Consider the following 18,012-nt stretch of genomic DNA (forward strand, 5'->3'; position numbering starts at 1 on the left):
CTGTAAAAGACTTTACTTTGACCATATTTCAGGTCATATATGTTTATGGGCTCACTCTTGGCTCACACCTATAGTAGCTCTCATAATTTTGGAATCTACGACATATCTTTGTAGATCACATGATCTGTGGATTGCATAATTCTCAGAAGCTCGCATTATACATATTATTGAGAACATATGGTTCAAAAGTATTGTTTAGTGGTAACACATAGTTTGGACTACTGTAATTTATGGTACACTACTCAACATCCTTTGGTGGTCCAAACAAACCCACATAGGCTCTATGTCTTTTGTTGCATCACTTTGCAATGGCTCACGTATCAACACTTTTATTTGATATGAATCAAATGATGGCTTGCTATAACAAAAAGTGGCCCCTATGACTTCTGGAAAAACTCGCTCTTGTGGCCGCCTATAATATGACATGACTCACATTAGTATGGCTCAGTTCTTTATACGAAATGACTATACATCCTAAAGAGCCGAGACATTGCTTTGCTATTTTGTAATGCCTCTTCTTCTGTGTCTGCGCTACATATATAGTCAATGCTTTCACTAGGCCTCTTCCTTGTCAAAAGAACTAAATCATTTTTGCGCTCATCTAACTGAGAATCTGGAGCTTCATATTTTAAGACATGCATTTTTCGTACAATGATATCAATGTTTGATCCTTTCTTTGAACCACCTGCACAAAATGAGACACATTTCTGAGGACGCCCATATGAGTCCTTTTCCAACTCCCCCTTTAAATTTTCAAATGCTTCATCTGCATCTTTCATAGTCTTGAAAACAGCAAATGTTGTGCAATGTTTGTTCTTGACACGAGAAAATGCCTGGATTTCAACAGAATATTTCTCTGGAAAAAGATTCTGTAGTTTATCCCGAGAAGTACCAATGGGTAATTTATGAATACAAAGCTTTGAAAAGTCTGCTTCGTTTACTTAAAAATCACCCATGTCAAGAGGATCATTAAGTCCACGCTCTAGTTTGGAAAGGGTCAATCTCATTGCAGCAATGGCATCATCCAAACAATTGTGTGGCTTTCCTTCCTCTCGTAAGTCATATCCTAGCACAACCTTACACAATTTGCTTAAACTAGGGGTGTAACAACTAGGCTTATCCTGATACTGGAATATGAATGTTGTATCAATAACCCTAGCATGGTCTACCTTCAATACTCTTAGGTCGTGATGTAAACTGTGTCCTATTACAATTGTTTTTGGCGTGAGTAATTTCTTGAGTTTTTTTTTTTTTTTTTTTTTTCTGCACATCTTTCAAATTACAGGTTACACACTCGAGATCCTCAGCAGTAACTCCTGTTATTTTTGTCAGGTAGTTAACTACAGGTTTTGATGGTTTCACAAGAAGATCCATCACAGTCTCTAAATTTTGATCGACCATACAAACTTTTCACCACCTCTTCTGATCCATCTTCACATCGGACCATCTCACAATCTATAGATATCAGCCTTTTTGGACTGCTCAAATTTGGTACCTTCCCCAGTTTTGTTACCAACCATTCCTTATGATAGGAAGGAAATGAATATAGCTTTTAAAAATTTGGCTGTTTATTATAAGTTAGACGTACAAGATCCTTCTCTGCTCAGGAGAATGTCCAAGGGGCGAACCATGCTCTAATACCACTTTATAATACCCTCCTCCCACATTTACCCAAGCTAGCTAGTGCACTGGTGTAAACATTTGATGAGAGTATACTATGATGTGATTCAACTCCCTAGGTATAATTAAGGAAGTGGAACTCATAAAACACAACCAAACTTGACCTTCTGTAGGAGCTACAGACCCTTCAGAAGGTAGCCAACCCTTCCAGTTGCTTAACACCTAAGATAAATTATATTTTTAATGTCTTAGAGCTTGATTCGCTCCCTTGAAAAGGCATGAATGAAACAAAATCTTTCCATTTTTCCCACAGCAAGGCTTGCCAGTGGCTATGGACTTTTCTAGATAGTTCTAAGCCAACATCCCTAGATTTTGTGCGACTTTTTCAGGGCTAGGACTCAGGCCACTGCCTAGAAATTCATGAAACTTTCAGGACTGATAAATAACAATGGAATAAGACTACTAATGCAATCATCGATACAATTACTTGATATTACGTCTCCTAGACATGATAGGAATTTCATAAAACATGTCAAAAATATGAAATTTACAGGTCATAACAACATATATGAGCATAGGGGTATCATACTTATCTTATATCCATCAAGAAACATTTATGCCTCATCACATTAGCTTCATTATCATCTATTAGGCCATATATTCATTGCACATTCATTTTATAATCAAAGATTGTAAGGACCACGATTCATACTATTTACATTTTGTTTTTTTTTGTTAACAGCAAATACAACCAGAAATGAAACGCATTGAAATTTCAAATTTATTTAGCACACACATTCCTGACACTCATTTCAGGAAAACATATCATAACATACATTTACATATGTTTAACTAAGATCAATAGTAATGAAATACATATGTACCGTTCACCAGAAGGCGAGACTCCACTTGCTCTGCTGTTACTGGTATTCCCTTGTAACCAGTCACCTCCGCGAGTGAATGATGACACACTTGATCCGAATGTGAAGACCCACCGGTTAACCTCCCAGCCTACTCCTTGGGTACTCTTCTTCCCCGCGGACCCCCGAGCTACAATGGGGTTGTACAATGTAGGAAAGCACTAGCTGGTAGAGGAGAGCACACCTTGGCTCAAGAGTCCCCTCTCTAAAATCCTCTACCTCACCAAACTCACTATAGCTTCGTAATCACTGCTGTGACATCAACTCATCCTCTCAACCATAGGGTTCCAAAAAAAGTCCCTTCTCCCATGGCTTGCCCCTTCTTTTATAGGAGTCCTCATAGGTGACACTTGTCATGTCATGCATAATTAATTAATTTTTTTATAATTCAATAGCTTGATTATTCACCCACCCATGTGTCATTCTCACATCAAGGGTCTACCAAAATTATTTACTTAAATTTTTATTTAAAACTAATATCTTCCTCACCTCAACAAGATTCCTATTTCTTCTCCTAGTTGTCTCTTTATTCCCCCCCTTTTATTCCTTAATTTGTGTTCATTACTTGAAGTCAATTAATGAGTCAAGATTTTATCCCCAATCTACTCCCTAATTTAACTCAGGTTATCTCCTAGATGGATATTCTTATGTTGGTTGTTGACACATGGAGCTTCTCTACATTTCTCTAAATTTAATTTATTATTCTCATTTTAATTCACCTCCCTCTTTTCTTAATTAGGTTTAAATTAGTTTAGGATTAATCTTTATCCTTACCATTATGTTTGTCTTTCCCCTTTTTCCTAATTAAACTACATAACCTTCCTAGTATTTTCCAAAATGGGAAGGGTAGAGTTTTTAAGTTACTCTATTTTAATTCTTCCTATGATCCTCCTTATTCCAAGTTTTATTTTTGATTTAATTACATCGGTTTCTAATCATCATTTACCCATGATGTAAATTTACCTAGTTTTCATTCCTTGCTTATATTTATTTATTATTATTTATTTTTAATAATTCCAGGGATGCCATGTTTGGTTGTGCCCTTCAAGAACTTCCATAGAAGTTCCAAGGGTGCCACACCTAATAGCTTATTTGTGATGTCAAGGGTGCCAGTTTGGTTGTGCCCTTCAAGAACTTCCCTAGAAGTTCCAAGGGTGCCACACCTAATAGTTTATTTGTGATGCCAAGGGTGCCAAGTTGGTCGTGCCCTTCAAGAAATTCCCCTGAAGTTCCAAGGGTGCCACACCACTTGCCCTTCAAGCATCCAGTGATTACGAGGGGAAAGTATAGTGCAACGTCATAGACCACTATCATCTCTTATGTTGCCTGCTATAGTGAGACTAATGGTGTTAGGGATCAAGGAATCTGCCTTGATGCGCGCCCCCCGTTAAAGTCCTCATGAGCAACCCAACTTTGGAACCTGGCCTCATGACATCGTGATCTTCAAGGCGAAGATGTTTCAACCCTTCCAGCCCAAGTCACAACGGGAGTGCGAGTGGGTGAGATCAGGGACTCTGTCCCACCCCTCCCATGTAGTTCCATCCACTTGTACAACCCCATCACCCATATGTGAGTCATTCGGTCAAGCAACTAATCTGTGCCTGCAACCATTAATATATCATCAGAATATAGTTAAACATATATGGCAGATTCCAAGATCGTCTTAGACTTTCAAAGATAAAGTAATATAAATTTTCATCAAACCAAGTGTCATCGACATGTCGTATGCGAGTACCTCTGATGGTTTCCTGCCATACACAATAATCATCAGTAACAAGGTTTCTCAATGTTAGTCAATTATCATAATAGCATCATTAACAATTCCTGGTCATTCACATCATTGTCCATTGTAAGTCTGAACTAAAGGAAGTAGGTAACATAGGGGACACATCCCTCATGGCTATCATCAATAATCATCAATGGAAACATACATCCTCATTAAGCTATCAACATCGCAACATCGTAGAAATATACCTATCCATAAAATTTATCCTCATTATGCTTTTAGTAGAGCACGTACATATTCTTTACTACCCTCGTCATAATTTAAAATAGGGACCAACTTAACTATTTAATATTGCAATCATCAGAATACTGATAGATAAGATACATAACCATTCATGCTACCATAATATCAATGGAAAGCATTCATAACATCACAACCATGAATATCTCAATCGCTAATAATAGTTTCATGGGTCCAGATCCTCAATCTGAGGTCCTCGAAGAATAGAGTGTCTGAGATAATGTCGTATTAGGGTCAGGAAACTAGAGTGGTCACTACATACACCCCCTCTTAACAATGGGCTTCGTCCCGAAGTCCTTAGAATGTAAAGGAGAAACGAGGACACATAATCTTATGAACCCTTCTTAAAAATCTTGCCAACCTTCTGGTGGGCAAGTTAAAATTTTCCCAAGGTCTTTATGACACGAATTCCGTTATAACTGAAGGACTATATCTAGGGAACATTGCAACCCACTTTTTGTATAAATGTAAAAAACATACATTATAGATATTATTAAAATTAATAGTTAAAGGAAGCGTCATACATAAACTTTTCCAACAAAATCATCATAATCAAAATCACAACTATTTAAAGCAACAATTAATAACACCCACCTTCCTTCAAATGACAAATTGACTAATTTAGGAGAAATCTCTCTAGTTTTATTCATTCAATCATGCAATTAAGATAGCAATAATTTTGCATTAACTCAAATTCATAGGGGATGCCTATGCCTTTTTCATAGGAGGAACTACCCACCTTAAGCTTGGACTTCAATATTTGTAATGGTCAATAATAATTATGTTAATTATTGTTTGATATTTCACCTATGACGTAATCCACCTTTGTTTACCATGTTCTAAATCTTCAATTTTGTTAGGAAGTACAATTAGTACTTTGAAAATAAACATATGCCACTGCCTGCTAGGGGGACCTAACAATGCCTACTACACCTTCTTAGAGACTTGATTTACCTTCATGATCCATGTTCTGAAAGTTCAATGTTGTACAACTACCATTTTCACTTTAAAATAAATGCATACCACTCCTTTCTAGTGGATACCTAATGGTACACACTATCTAGAGATAAAAAGATGTTAACTACATAGAACGTAATCATCACTTGCAATGAATGAGTAGTCCAAACCTTCATCCCTTCAAACCCAGCTACCCTACCTCCTTTCGCTAGGGTAAGCGAGTCAGGTTATCTGGGGCCTGTCATCATTTAATCCTACTGAATCTAATGATAAGGAGTGCAATATTGTTGCAATCTTTAAAGGTGTTGTGACTATTAAGGCTCTTAATTTCCTGGTGATGAGGAATGCATATTCTCGCAGTTTGGCCATCCAAGCTAATCAAAGACAAAGCATATAGCAAGTTTCACTAGTGACCAAAGATGGCAGGCAGACATCATTTACCAATCTTTGCTTGATTCCAAGCAGAACTAAAAACTATATGGATTGAAGCCAAAGATATGCACAAACTGTAAAACAATAGAGAGAAACCCATGTATAAAATGATCATTGACTGTATCGAATGGCATTGGTAGAAGTATGGTGCTCCAGATAACCATAAACCAATACTATAGCTCTATTTCTGCATTACGAACTAGCAAAGAATCCAAAAAGTCATAAAGGCAAAGTTTTCTTGTTACATTACAAAATATTGAACAAAGAAATCAATCAAATCAAACAAAGAGAAGCTCAAACTCCCTGTGAGATTACAGGAAGAGAGCAGAGAAAGAACGACTAAGTTTGGCATCTAACATTCAAGGTGATGTAATTGAAAATCTGCTGCCTATGGTGGACAATTTTGAAAGAGCCAAAACACAGATTAAGATATAAATCATAAATATTACAATGTATAATATTATCATGATTGTAATATGCTCCTATGTTGCTTCTTGTTGTTCTGGTCCATTTTCAATTGTTCTAATTGGAATTAGTCTCAGTTAATCCTTTACCATTGATAAACAATAAGATCTATTTAGACATTGCATGTACATAATCACTCTTTGCTGGATCATTCTTTGTTGTTAAATCTTAAATAAGGCTGAACTCTTGGAATCAAACTTCATCTACCAGAAAGGGGTTTATTCCATTATAAATTTGATAAATTCTTTATAGAAGTTTCAAGAATAAATATAGTTCTATTACTACTATTATGATTTAAGTTTATATATTAGATTACTTTTTATTGTATCAATTTATAGGGAACCAAAATGAGCAAGCTAAACATCAAGAGAAAAATCACAATAAGTCAATAAAGTTGAATACTTAATAGAAACTAAAATAATTAGAATTACACTATAAATTTTTATTGGAAATTTTATTTCAATTAAAAATAATACCTTCAATATATCTCACTTAAATTCTCCATGGCAAAACAACCTGCTCGAAAACATTATAATATCAAATAATTTACAGACCAAAATACTTGACCAACCGCACAGAATCCATAAAATTGTAAATGTAATTGAAATGGAAAATCGTTGCAAAGAAAATTGAAATACAAATATCGAAGAAAGATATTTTAAATATTCTAGATTTACCCAATTTTAATGAATGGAAAATGTCGAATGTATATGATTACATGTTCCATGTTTTAATGAATGGAAAAGGCTTCTGAATACTCTTCAACAACTTTATTTTTCTTTGCCAATAAAGCAGAGAAACAATATATGTAGGAATTAATTGTGACAACTGAGGGTTCTACGTCACCATATAACTAGTAAACCCAGAATACAAAGAGATATATGTTCAAGAATTCCTTAAAAAGAAAGCCAGTAAGATGGCTAATGTCAGGCAATTGGAAAATTGAATTGAAAATATAGAAACTATTTAAGATATGCCTTGAACCCCTGTTATTTTCTTAAACTGTTTAAGATATGCCTTAAATTTTTTTATCAAATATTTTTATAATGCTTATTATTACTTTTATGAACCCCTATACGAAAATAGTTTAGCAATGTAGGCACGAAAACAATTTAGAAATGAAGGAGTCGTCAATCCTATCATTCCAATTTACTTTACAATTTGGCTTCCATTAGACGCCAATAATGCTCCTAATTTGCCTGGAGTATTTTTAAACAGTTCATAGAAATCATGAAAGGATTTAATGTTAATGTGGTCAATACTATTGGAAAACCATTTGATCCCATGCTACACAAAGCAATTATGCGTGAGGAAGAAGACTGTCACTGAATACCATTTTTATGTACAAATATCTCACTTTAAGTCATGACAAATACAATCACCTCCCTCGAAATTAATGACTGCCAGATCTACCAACTTCTTACCCTCATTGGGCCCTAAAGCACTGAACGTTTTTCTTCATTTGTCCAAAACAAATTTTCATAGATCTTGAACATTGAGTCAAATCAAACACTTAACAAACAAAGCTAGACAACGCTTTGTTGTAAATAACGAATTCATAATGTTCTCTCTTCTCAGAAAATGTGTTGAATGTCATGTGCTAGACCATGGAAGTAAAGCTATAACCTTGTCCTCCAAACCTATTGGAGTTCATCGACAAGAACATCCTTAAAAACAAAACCATGTGAGCAAAAGCGAGAAGGATTTAAAGCAGAACAAAACCGTTTTTAATATCTAAGGGTAAGATGAATGCAACATATATTCGGATGCCCTCAAAATTCTGGAAGGCTCACCAATTCAAAAGCCACCTCAAGCTCACAAAGCACAATGTGCAAAGTTTATATGAAATTCTCGAGATCATCTAGGACAAATATACTGAAACAAATAATGAGGAATGAAAACTTTAAAAGAATATTAATGTTCAAGAGGCAAAATTAATTGTGTTTCATATGCTCTGACATCTTGATCCATGCACTGCTAGACGATAGTTGTATGTAAAGGTGTGTAAAATCTCTTCTAATTGATCTAAATCCAAAAAAATCTTCTCTTTCCATAATTCATGCATACCCTCACAGAAAAGCATCTCTTCCAACCCAAAATAACTGCATATAGGCGCATTTGAAAAGGCATTCCCAACCTTTCAGTTTTCCATGTCCCATAAAGTTCATAGTGATACACTTTTCCAGCATGCAACAAATTTCCAAGCCAATCAATGTAATCGGGAAGAGGAAAACCTCTAAAATTAGAGCTAGGACATGAAAACAAAACTGCAGCATTTTGGGACCCAGGAGGAGTTAACAGAACATCCACCTCTGCTACCAGCCTAACTTGCTGACAGACCTCGAGTGGTCCAGGTTCAATTACTTTTACTGCTAGATGCATTTCTTTTTCAAGCAAATCCTGCATTTCTTTAAAATTAGCTATATTTCTTGGAAAATTAGACCGATTGCATATGATAACATCCAACAAAGGCCTTCTAGCATTCATACAAGGAGTTTTTACAGTGCCAAGACTTTCTGTCTCAACCAATCATGGGCAAATTCATTAGGAATGTAGGCAACATTAGTCAATCCAGCAAAGGTTATGGATCCTTAAAGAAGATTGGAAATTCATCTGGAACCATGGGGTGAAGATACTCCACCTCCATTTGCGATGCAAAACCTTAAGCAGGCCCTTAGGCCACATGCTAATGGATGTTGGGTCATAGGGGTCTGTAAACTAGCAAAAGGTAGAATTTTTCAGTGAGTATAGCTGAGACATGAGAATGGCAGGGACCTTCTCAGACTCATGATGTGGATTGGGTCCAGCATTCCCATGAGGCATCAAAGTGAGATCTGCTACCATTTGCAATCCATGAATCCACCAAGCATGCTTTATTTTCGGATACCCACTTGTCCCTGGCTTGTCTTTTCTAGGGGCCTCTACAACCTTATTATTTCTTCAACGTTTCAATCAGCGTCTTTGAAACTGAGGCTACAGACGGTGTGGCCTTCTCATTATTTTGAGGAAAGGGGCACTGCAGGTCCGCGCTACCCTAATTTTATTTTAAGGACAACAATGGCGGAATGCGCTATCAACTTTACAGAGGAAGACAAAGAGATTCTTGTGAAAATTGTCAAAGTGGCTCAAGCACTTCAGATCAAAGGCTCGAAAGGAGATTGGCAGGAATTTTAAAATTTACATGATAGTAAATTTGGTTCATCAGTTTGTGACCCTGGAAAAATCATGGGATGATCTAGCAGGTTTTGTGAAGACATTTACTACCAAGGAAGACTTTAAGGTGGTTACTAGAATCATGAGGTGGAAAAAAGCGCAAACTTAAGAGATCACGTGTGAAGGAGTCTTTAGACACTTCAGTGTGCCTGTCATGCATTCATGTTGGTTGCATATATGTGTTCTTTATGCTTGTGGTTTATGCAGTTTTTGTGTATGCATGGTGGGGGTCATGGTTGCACTGGTGTCACCATGTGAAAGTGGATGGTGTGTTATTGGATGTGTTTGTCATGAGTGTATGTCAATAATGTAGTGGTTAGGCATGTCAGTTCTTATATATTGTTATCCATACACTGATATGGTTGTAGTTATCATGCATAAGGTCATGGTATGTTGTTTGTATGATCATGCATTGATAACTAGATAGTGGTTAAACTGATGTTATATGCTAATGTGATTATGATTATACATGTATTGTGCTAATTTTCTTGATATTGCAGGTGAGATATCCTCCGCTCAACTATGTTGATGTATGATGGTTATGTTATGTTTTGGTTTCAACTACCATGTTATACTTGTAGGAAAAAGGTCAAATATGACTAGAAATATGGTAGGCTATAGTCCACAAGAATCTCCTTATGGATCAAATGAGAAATGTGGTGTTGGGCACTCTTCTGACTTAGAAAACACATTGAGAATTTTGAAGAAAGAAATAAGAAGTTGCAATGTTGTTGTTTTTTATTGGGCTGACCCAGGTTCGGTCTATACTACACATTGATAAAACCCTTAATCAGTGGACCTTTTAGTAACAACTTGAAAGTAGATCACAGCCTCACTCGAAGTGAATATGGGAGGTTGCAGAACTAGGTTTCTGCAGCCTTGAGGGATAATGCGATGTGGTACTTTTATGTTATTTTATATTTAAGATATATAGATTACTTCACCAAATTAATTTAATCACATAAACATGTCATATAAACCCATAAACAATCCCTGCACTGTAATAACATGCTACTATAATAAATTGCTATGCTACAATAGATAATAATCAAATATGCACATGATGACATAGATTATACCATGGTTCATCCCAATGTGGGACTACATCCACAAGAACTATTTCTTATAATAATAAATTTGTACAACAAACAGTTCTTGGCCTATGCACTCAGTTGCAGGTTGTTTGTGCACTCAATTGTTGGGTTAGGCCTCTGTTCACTTAGATTCATAGTCTTTCCTTCACCACAAACTACAGATCACAATAATTTGACCATAAACACATATCTGGACCATAAATATCAAGCTTCTTCTTATTATTTTACCCTATATATTATTACATGAAGGGTACATTGTTACAATACCATGAGCCACATACAATGGACTCCCTAATACAAACAACTATGGTCCAAAAATGATTTATATTTTACATCATTACTATATTTTTACAAAAAATGAGCCTGTGTGATATATCTATTGCATGGTCTACTTGGCACTCCACTGTGCGGTCCACTTCACGCTCTGTTGAATTCTTTACTTCACACTCTTGTCCACAAAATGCAAAGTCTTCACCAAAATCTAGGCCATGTTGGGTTACGCCCATAGGCCTCCAACATTCACATGTGACTCGTCATGGGTCACTCATCTGCTTTACCTCTAGTTTTTGTCGCAATGCTATTGTAAGTCTTGTTGAACTTCAGCAGAATCTTTCTGACCTGCTTCTCTTCACTATGTGCTTCCTTTAGCAGTGCCTTTGTCACATGTTCTTCATCCTTTTATACCAATTTTGTCTCCCTCTCTCGAAGTTGTTGAATCTTCCCATCTATTAACTGCGATAGTTGGAGGGCCTCATCCTACCAAGGTTGAGTCGTCTGTGTCAAACTTTGTTCTTCTTTCTTCATCTCCTCAATTTTCTTCTAGAGGGCCTTCAACTCATTGATCTTCACGAGCTTATGTGAGATTGGTAAGTTCTTTGTAGATGCTTGAATCTTTTCTAACTAATGTTGATTCTGCTACATTTCTTCTTGCAATTTCTGTACATTTGGATCTTCCTGCAACAAAGTCCAAATTTGTATACTTTCATCCAAGAGTTTTCCACAGTCTTCCATTTCTACGGAGATGATGGCCATTGCGTTTTTTAGGTTAATCTCCCTCTAATATCTTACTTCCTATGGTGTAGTTGGGTATAGCTTCATTTGCAACTCACTTATCTGCATTACCTACTTGAATTGTGTAGAGCTGTAACAAGGGCCTTTTTCACCTCTAGTTATCTCACATTACAAGTCAATCCGGGAGCGTTTTGTTATTGTAAAGGGTATCTCAATTTGAGGCTATTTGTCAGAGTAATGCTTAGTAGTATAGGTCTAAGAAATACAAAAGTAAACGGATGCTAAGCTATGGCTAAATTACTTTTGCAGAAAGAAATAACACGCAGCAACTTTACCAGTCGAGGGTGCGGAAATAGTAACCCATCCCTCTAGAAACTGATGAAAGAAAAGAAATTAGAGTATGGATCATGGATCTGGGAGCATAATAGCATCTGCTGTGTCTCACGACAGCCTTGATCCTCCTCTCACACCAAACCAATGAATGCAAGTAAAAAGAAACATCAGGAAAGCAAAATGGAACGGCAATTCAGAAATGGAACAACAGTAAAAGGAATGGCAGTAAAGAAACTAAGTCTCGCGAGTTCAACACTCTCAATCCTTGGCATCAACTTACATACAAAGAAAGAGCAACCTTTTTGTACAAGTAAACAGCTTAATCAAATGAAACAACAAACCATTATAAACAGAAACGTCAATCATATACAAAAGTAGATAGATTAATCAATTGGAACAACAAACCATCATAAACAGGAAACGTCAATCATATGTACACATAATCTGAAATGATCACCAGTGGTCCACACGCAACGTTAATTCCATATTCCCATGATCATCAATCCAACCATATGTAGTTAAAACATTCCACTCATAAATTCTGTGACAGAAGTAAACAATGTCAGAACAATGTTATGTGATCAATTCTGGAAATATGATGGGAACTTGTTACAAAGATTTACAAAAGGAAAAACTACTGATGAACGAGTATGGAACAGCATGTAAATATATCAGATTATTAAGAATGATAAACAAACCACACAAAGCCAAACTGTAATGATACAATCAGCCAGTGTCCGTTGGAGCCGGGCCCTTAGCTTCCAATGGCACACCGCCGTAACTTACTTCAGACGCAGGGAGAAAGTAACACCAAATATATTATATTAATGCATCAATGATAGTACAGCAAAACTAAGTCTCAAAGAGACTCGATAGTCTGAGTTTTAACTGACTGTGAAGTCTGTAAACAGAAAGTAAAGATACAAGATAATCAAAAGTCCCCGAAGTCTTCGATGCTGCCCCTTTTTATACCAGTAATGGCGGAGTTAACTAAACAACAAAATAATTGAAAGTAACGATCCCTCAGGATCAAAGATCCTGAGGGATCTGTTAAACTGTTAACTCCTTTCTTTTCTCTGCCTAGCCTTCCGAACTAACAGTTCTTCATCTAGCCCCGGATTGATCTTCCTTGATTTACTCGCCCTGGTCTGGATTTTATTTAACTTTGGATGGACAGCCGTTATCTCCTCATGGAACTCCCGTTTCGCACCGCGCCTTCCTATTTTTGTCTTTTCCTGCATAGAGAAGATAACTATTAGTGATTGGGTCATTCGTGCACATTCTCATTACATTCTCCTTACTTTATAACAAAGAAAAGGTTACAAACATTGCTTGAAACATCACTAAATTATGCATTAAAACATACCTTTCCAATGCTCTACACACCCCCCGGCTTACTCTGTTTCATGGCCTCATGAAAACGTTATAATTAACATGGAGAGCGGTAAGAGAATAGGCGGGAGAGGGTATCTCGTGAGGAGGTCTGCAACCATGGTGAGCAACCAGATTATCAAAGAAGTAATTCAATTGATCTGCAGGCATATCATACAAGGCCTGGTATCCAGGTGCAGGGTGCCAAATAATTGGGCTACGGAACCGGTATCCTAACCAAGACGGCCCAGCTTGCAAAATGCGCTGGCCATAAAGGCTCACCCGTTCAGCAGCCAGCTCAAAATTCTCATATTTGAATGGCTCCCTGAGCTGGATGCTTGGGGTAGAAATCCGATAGCGGAATTTGGCAGCATCCAGGGCAGAATCTTTAATAGCCAGAAAGAATTCCACGCTATTTCGGATCAAGTCCTCATGCATGGGTCCTAACAGTTCCATGACGCCCTGGGTTCTCATAAGGCTTTTGTGTGATTGCCATAGGTGAACTGGGTCTCTAGGCTCAGCCCTGACCCATAGATCTAGGCTGTGCTCCTGCCTCTGAAAGGCATTGTAAGCCCTGAGCCACTTTAACTGATTGACCCCAAACGAAACAAAGGCTTGGAGCTGTATATCTCCCACGAAGGGGCCAGGGTTTAAATCAGTTTCCTGCTCAAGCACCATATTGTGCAAATAGAATTCACATAGCAACCGTTGAACCTTAACCCCATAATGTTTGCAACAATCAATAAAATCATTAACAGTATTAATCTGAATAGGGGCACCTGCCCTGACAGCTTTTATTTTCAATATTAAGTATCTTTCAAGGAGAAATAAAGCATAATTCTTTGCAGGGGCCCTGCAAGTCAAAACATCATTATACAGTGAACATACCGTGTCCAATTGTTTAATAACAACATCTAGTCGACGTGTTACCTTGGCAGCCTTTTCCTGTTCCTTCTGCCATCCTTCAAAGGCCTGACTCTCTGATTGACTCATGTTCCACAGTTGCTGCTGCAATTCTTCATATTTTTCCCGAGGGATCATTTGTTCTTTTAACTGCTCAGCTTCCTGCTGCAACTCCTCGTATTTTTCCCGAGGAATCATTCGTTCTTTAATCTGCTCAGCTTCCTGCTGCAACTCCTCGTATTTTTCCCGAGGGATCATTTGTTCCCTTAGCTGGCCAGCCTCCTGTCGGGCTTGCTTCATCTTACGGTGCAAGGCCTTGGTTTTTGGATCCTTTTTCCATGATTTCTTAGAGACATGGAGGTTTGCCTGGACCTTCACGTTTCGCTGCCTGGAATTCGTATCCCGAATTATCCCTAAAGGTGATGCCTCAGTTTGGACTACTTTGTTTTCCCTTTCTTTCTTCACATGAATAAAGGGGTATGATGGCCCCTCTATAAATGGAATGTCATCTTGCGGCTCAGTTTTGATTGGAATGGCAGTTGGTCCCAATGGGCTATTTGGAACAACAGTCTATTCCGGAACGGCATTCTGCTGTTCCATATCAGATGGAACGACATTTTGTTCCTCAGTGCTGGTGGGAACAGTCGTGGGTCTATCAGCAGAGTATTGATCCACGAAACGCCTATAAGCCCCTTGCCTTCTCATCTGACAGGACCCTGCCGCATTTGTCCTCCTTTTTCCCCTTATGGTCCTTCTTATTCTCAGACTGGCCTTCAAACTTCGAATTTTCTGCCGAAGCTGGGCTATAATATTCAGCAGTCTTTGCTGTTTCTTTCTCAATTTCTTGATTTCTCTTGCCTCGGCGGTGGGCGCATGAGTGGCCCTCAGTTCTGCTCCTCTTTCATCGAGGGTCTCTTCTGTCTTTCTGGGAACGAACTGTTCCCGACTAGCATTTTCATTCTCCACGTCATCAGCAGGTGGATTTTCTTCTGGTGTCTTGGGAACAAATTGTTCCCGGTTGGTATTTACATTTTCTTCGTCAACAACAGGGAGGTTTTCTCCCCCTGCCATTTCTTCATGCATCTCTTCCCCAGAGGGTCCTTCAGGAGGGTTTGCTGGACTGGAAGGTGAAGCATAATCTCCCAGACTGGCCAAGATGGTGGCCAGCTCTTCTTCCTCCACGGCGACCTGTGGAGGGCTGCCCCCCAATTGTTCCATCTCCTCCTCCTGAATTGGCTGCTCAGTGGCTGCCTTCGGATGGTCGGCCTCGGCCTCAGAGTCAGAAGGTTCATTTCCTTCCTCGGCTTCTGCTTCGGTCTCCATTTGTTCCACATTTTCCCTCAAAGGTTCTTGTTCTGGTACTGGTGGTTCATCTGTTATTTTGATCGGCTGGTCAATGCTTGGCTGGATTTTCTCCAGCCTGCCTTTTATTCTTGCCAGCCGAGCTGACTTCCTAGGCCTCTCAGGCCGTTCAGGTGTACTGGCCACCTGTTCTTCCACCACCACCTTTCTATGTTTTTCAGATTCTTCTGGCGTGCCAGAGGAATGCCTACGTTTCGAGGCAACACGCTCTTCTGCAGCCAATTCCTTATGTTTTTCTGCATGTCCAGATGCTCTAGAGGAACGTTTTCGTTTTACTGACTCCGTGCGTTTCTTGGGTTGCTCGGGTGTATCTGAGGGACGCTTAGGTTTTGGTGATTCTCTGGGCTCCTCGGGTGCTTCAGAGGTACTAGCAGGATGCTTAGCCTCTGGGGATGGTGATACCCTGGGCTCCTTGGGTGCTTCAGAGGTACTAGCCGAATGCTTAACCTTTGGGGATGGTGATGCCACTCCCCCTCCAATTGCTGTAATAAGCTCCCTCCAGCTACTCTGCTGCTGAGTGAGACTGTAGCTCACTATCAGGCGGATCAACCCATGGTGTGCCTTTTTCAGGCTCCGAGAGGCATCATGCAGTAATGAATTTAACAATGCAGGGAGATGCACAGAACATTTTCCTTTTAACACAGCCAAGAGCTTAAGGTGACGCGGTCTTACCACATCTTTTCGCCCCTCGCAGGTGATGTAGCTCTGCACCACTTTTGCCAATTCGCTCCAAGGTTCTCCTAGCGTTGCCGGCAGCACTCCTTTTCCCTTCACTGTTAGATTCTGTCCTTCGTCTTGGAAAATCTCTATGATCTTCTGCAACCTCTCTTTCTTTGTCGTCCATATTGGTCCTGAGGCTGGTAATCCTGTTACTTCCGCGATTATTTCCTTCGTGACCGTTATCTGCTTCCCACCCACTACGGAGTGTTCTTCCTGCAAATTCTGCAGGAATTCCATGGCCACAGTTTCATTTGATTCTCGCAGGCGGCTAAAATAAGTTAGCCACCCCGCCCTTTCTAGGATTTCCCGAGCAGCTTCGGAGACTACTAGCTCACTAGGCTCACTTCTGATAGCCTTGCCTCCCATGGTTCTGGTTCGGGCTCTAGATGGAACAGCAATTACCTGTCGCAAAGAACGTAATCGCAGCAAGAAAAAAACACAGAGACACAGAGCATGAATGAAAATTGATTGTAAATAACAACTTATTGCAAAAATAGCATTGTCATGCCGTTAACCTATACCGTACCTTCGTACCATATCATTTCCGAATGATGTGCTAACACGTGGCCGGCGGAGTAATGAGGTCACCTCCCCCCTCGCAATATGATAGGCTGCCCCAGCCGTCAAATGGAGGAGGAGCCGCCATCCCGTCACCAAGTCATAATGGAACAACATATAGAGTTTTGCCATGTTTCAGATGAGACAAAGAAATACCGAGATCGAGGCAAAAGGTAGATCGCGTTTTGTATAAGCCTTCGTGATGTGATGCAAAACAGGAGGATAGGACATCTGGCACTCATATAAAGTCTGAGGTAGTCATAGTCAATATCTTCGCCATGATTGGTGATGATAGATATTCATGCGACGTATCCATCAAAGTGTAAGATAGAATTATTACGAGGATAGAAAGAAGTATTTAATATGATCCGAATTGGTGTATATATTACGACTCCGATACCATTAACAGAGCTCTGCTGCCGACAGGTGTTCATAACCTTGGCAGAGTTGTTTATTTCACCCTGGAACCATGGTCCTTTGTGTATTTTTGAAGAGCAATTCTTGTCAAAATGCAGGCCATCATGCTGGCTTGGTAACCAGATAACCATGATGCCATTCACCAGAGAGGCGCGAAACGTGGGCAGGCCGGCTCGTAATGAGACCTCCTGTTCCAAGGTTTGTTTGTGTAGTGAACCCGTTGGACCATATCCCTGGTGTGGTGGCCATGATGGGAATGCCACTTCGCTTCCAATCTTATGATCATAGTAGGCTGGTTCTTTCATGAAACCCCCTATCCTGCATTTGACAAATAATTTCTTTTTATTTTGATTTTTTTTTTTTTTTTTTTTTTTAGCAACAGATTTTGCTCTTGTATAATTACACATAAGGGTGGTTCAGCCCTCCTTAAGAGTGGGAATGGCGGAAGAAGTCTTGTCATCCCAATTCGGAAGATATAAATCTTCTGTTCTTATTTCCAAGTAATAATAGAGAAAATTGTAGGAACTCAACATGATAAAATTATCCAACAAGGCAGAGGAGGTGAGACTATGACAGCAAAAATGATGAGTGTGTGGATCCTTCCTTTGTT

The 18,012-nt window shown here is 38.9% G+C and overlaps 1 pseudogene; it reads right to left on the reverse strand.

Annotated features, from left to right (window-relative positions):
* Nucleotides 1-452: 452 nt before the first annotated feature.
* Nucleotides 453-8,826, reverse strand: LOC149207758 (small RNA degrading nuclease 1-like; annotated as a pseudogene).
* Nucleotides 8,827-18,012: the final 9,186 nt, after the last annotated feature.

The sequence above is a fragment of the Pinus tabuliformis genome, chromosome 1_2 (assembly GCF_031772625.1).
Source record: "Pinus tabuliformis cultivar Carrire ecotype Pingquan chromosome 1_2, CPIR1, whole genome shotgun sequence".
NCBI classification, from domain to species: domain Eukaryota; kingdom Viridiplantae; phylum Streptophyta; class Pinopsida; order Pinales; family Pinaceae; genus Pinus; species Pinus tabuliformis.